Below are 3,990 nucleotides of genomic sequence, written 5' to 3'. Positions count from 1 at the left end.
AATAGCGTGTTTATTTGTCAGAGGAATGACTAATCTCTCTCTCTCTCTCTCTCTCTCTCTCTCTCTCTCCTCTCTCTCTCTCTCTCTCTCTCTCTCTCTCTCTCTCTCTCTCTCTCTCTCTCTTGATAACTTATATAGCTAGTTTATTACACACAGAAACAAAGAAACAGAACAAACACACCCGACACACACACACACACACACACACACACACACACACACACTAGAGGCATCAATCTTCATAAGTGTTACACATGTGGACGTCGTTGATGAATGGGACACACGCCGCTCTAGTTTGTGGGCGCCGTGACATTATTTTGAGGCGACAGTAATGACAACCACCCACGCATGCACCCACCCACTCACCCACCCACGCACGCCAGCTAAACACGAACTGACGAAAAAGAAAAATAGAAAAGGAAAAAAAAAAAGTGCCGTTCCTCATCTTTATATTGCCTCGTAAATTGATGCGGTGTTTGACGCACACTGCCAGCACAGGGTACCGTTGCAGTGGTCATGTCTCGCGGTCTTGTTGTCTTGTTGTCTTGCTGTTCACTATGGTGTTCAATGGCGGCTGTGGTCTTTAAAAGTCTGTGCCGCTAAAGTTTTCGTTTTTGTTCAGCTCGAGAGACGCTCTTTCTCGCACCTTTTGCATTGCCATTTGAAAAAGGACGGATAATTATTTTCGTCATAATAATTTTCCCCTGGGATGGATAGATCAATAGTTGTTAGAATAGGCGTTCAGTCTTCTGCGCCTTCCTCAGTCATAACCATTGCAAGCATGTCTTCTTTCACTCCATCCATAAATCTCTTCTTCGGCCCTCCTCTCTTTCCACTGCCGGGTAGATCCATCTTTAGCGTCCTTCTCCCTACGTGCACCTCATTGCTCTTCTTGAGACGCCCTCACCACTTCACTTTTATGATTACTTAAACGCACAGCCCCTCAACAATCACGTAACCTCTCTATTCCCAATGCAAAGAAGCCGTGCTCACCAACCAGTCTCTTGCAATGTGCTGACTTGTATCCTTGAGCAGCCACGTCTTTGTTACATTCATACGTCAAGATCTTGTTCCCGTTTCTGTAATCTTCAAGTTACGATAAAGGATAATATTGGTCGTGTCCTGAATCTTGGTGCAGTTCACTCAAGCTCCCTCCGCCTCGTATCTCTTGTCTTCGTGTTCTCTTGTTCTTTCTTTCCTCGTCTTTATGTGGTATTCGCGTGTCGTGTTTCGGTAACCCGTGGCTATTTTTGGCACTCTCTCCCTCGTCCGCTGCTTCTCAGGTGGCTAATTTTAGTGCATTGCCTTAGTTAACACCAATTTAACATCGCCTGACATCAGATGCTCTCGCCAAAAGCAAACACAACGCCCTGAAATTTGGACTTGATTCAATTTTCGTCTCTGCAGTTTTACATTTTCTTTTCTCCTAAAGATTTAAGTTTGCGTCACAACTCAGCAGGCGGGGTCGCTAGGATCGTTAATGCAACAATACCTCGCAGTCCCCGGTAAAGAAGGAGCTCATGATTACACACACACACACACACACACACACACACACACACACACACACACACACACACACACACACACATTTACTGACAAATAGGCAAAAACCAACAAAACACAAACATACGCACAAAACCGAATTGCGTAAATTATACAATCATTAAACACGTCGCAGTTTCAATTACTGGGGCGTGATTAACTCAAACCACCAGAGAAATGACACCTAAATTTGGCAGGAGGCGCGGGAATCGACCCACGCGGTGTTAAATGCCGGGCCGCCACTCCACAAAGGGCTCGCGCACTGCCTCACTTTTCAAGATAAATGTCGACAGCTTTGTAATTAACCTCTACAAACGACCTGTGCCTGTTTCCCGCGGGGCCTCGCTTTCCTGAAGACTTGAAGACCTGAAGACGTTCTCTCTGCCTTCCGAACATTACCTGACGCACATCCTCTCCCTCTCGAATGCATTACGGAAGTGATAAGAAGATAAGAAATGAGATGGTTAGGTCACGTAGTAAGAGAAGACCAGGAAACCAGTTGAGATGAGAAGATCGAGATGAAAACTGAGAGTGAGATAGAGGGACGGAATTGTGGTAGAACTGAAAAGGATGGGAGTCACAGAGGAAGATACAAGGGACAGAAACATGGCGCTAACCAACCCTTCTCACTCTAGGGAAACAGAGAAAGGAGAAAAAGAAGAAGCGGTAGAAAGATGCAAGGAACTAAAACAACAGGAGACTTGTACATGGCGCTAACCAACCCTTCTCACTCAAGGGAAACAGCGAATGGAAAAGAAAAGACCCTCTCCCCTCTCTCTCTCTCTCTCTCTAGGCTACAAAAACCGTATGGCTCTATCCAGTCCACGATCTCTAACTAGTCAGTCCATCGTCTAAACTAAAGATTCGAGCCGTAATGCGTCTTACCTCTCGTTATGCCGGCTGGGAGTGGCGAAGGGGCAACGGTGGGAATCCTTTATCACGTCCCTCCATTCCCGCCCGTGTTCCCTCGAGATTCAACCATAAACCTGTAGGGAAGGAGGAAAAGACCTTGGTAATGAGGGAAGGTACGAGTCTCTCTCTCTCTCTCTCTCTCTCTCTCTCTCTCTCTCTCTCTCTCTCTCTCTCTCTCTCTCTCTCTCTCTCTCTGCTATTCATCACTTCTTAATGTGCTTAATGGAAGAAAATTTCCTGAATACCTAAAAAGTAATCTGACTTCCACAGCCTTACTAAGCCAAAATGTTCATGAGTCACTCCCTACACACCTTAACTCCATGATTCTATGCCTCACTTTCTCTATTAATGGGGGTATTTCTCTATTTTTCATGCATACCTAAGAAGTAGTCTGAATTCATCCTCGTTCTTGCCACACCAAAATGCCTGTGATTCACTTCCTACATATCTTAACTCTATGAATTTTGCTATATCACCTCCTCTATTAATGGAGATATTTTAGACGTGATATCGTGAATTTTGGATAAAGATTCTTGGTTTCGGTTCTCCTCGTCCATCGGGGCAAAGACGGAGCATCCTAACGAAGAACTCTGGACATGGCATTTGGGAACTGCTACCCTTCCTACCTTGCCACCGTGGCCAGGATTCGAACTGGACCCCCAAAGTCTGCGGTCCCACTGTACCACGGCGGCCACGGATGTGTGAGTTTAAGCTTTATCTATACGCAATTCACCCGAAATAATTACTTGTTAGTGAATGCTGCCTACGGAATATAGAGAAGAATAGTAATGATAATGTCGTCCATTCATGTGTGTGTGTGTGTGTGTGTGTGTGTGTGTGTGTGTGTGTGTGTGTGTGTGTGTGTGTGTGTAGTCACCAGTCAATGTCACAGGAGGGATTCAAGCCAAACTACCTTATGTGAATCTTCTATACCATCTCTCTCTCTCTCTCTCTCTCTCTCTCTCTCTCTCTCTCTCTCTCTCTCTCTCTCTCTCACCAACCGGGGCCTGAGCTACTTTCCAGTGTTATCAGAACGACCGTTAGGGAGAGCCAGGCCATTAAGGTCACAAGTCTTCCCAGGGTTTTATATGGTCGCAGTTTTCATGATCATTACTCCAGACAGGATAATATGTAAGCTAAATGTCCCTTTTCACCTTCCTCTGCTCCTCCTTCTTCTCCTCTTCCTCAGTCAGCCTCGTTCTATTCATCTGCACTCCTTTGTGGGGGGAAAGGCATGATGGAGGAAAAGGCCTATGTTTCTTTGGCTCTTCTAGGTATTGTCAATTTTTTCTCTCTCTCTCTCTTTCTCTCTCTCTTCTTCTGTTCAGTGCTGGTGTGTGTTTTTTTTTTTATGTTTGTTTATGTGTGTGTGTGTGTGTGTGTGTGTGTGTGTGTGTGTGTGTGTGTGTGTGTGTGTGTGTGTGTGTGTGTGTGTGTTTCCAAGGCATTGTTCTCTTCATAAAACTCACCACCTTCTGATCTTCAAAGTTTCTGTCTTTCATCTGTTCATGTTGTGTTGTTTTATTTATTTTT

General features: G+C 45.1%; 1 long non-coding RNA gene across 3 annotated transcripts in view; it reads right to left on the bottom strand.

The window, feature by feature from the left end:
* Positions 1 to 2,423: 2,423 nt before the first annotated feature.
* LOC135096913 (uncharacterized) overlaps positions 2,424 to 3,990 on the bottom strand; it is a 106,156-nt gene continuing 104,589 nt past the window's right edge. The window contains exon 4 of one of the 3 annotated variants that reach the window (XR_010265164.1): positions 2,424 to 2,531. This is a non-coding gene — a long non-coding RNA (uncharacterized LOC135096913). The remainder of the gene's footprint in view (positions 2,532 to 3,990) is intronic. The other 2 variants (XR_010265163.1, XR_010265162.1) reach the window with 2 other exon arrangements.

This window comes from Scylla paramamosain, unplaced genomic scaffold (genome assembly GCF_035594125.1).
Source record: "Scylla paramamosain isolate STU-SP2022 unplaced genomic scaffold, ASM3559412v1 Contig9, whole genome shotgun sequence".
Taxonomy (NCBI): Eukaryota; Metazoa; Arthropoda; class Malacostraca; order Decapoda; family Portunidae; genus Scylla; species Scylla paramamosain.
The sequence above is the reverse complement of the archived record's forward strand: the minus strand, read 5'-3'. Positions and strand labels throughout refer to the sequence as shown.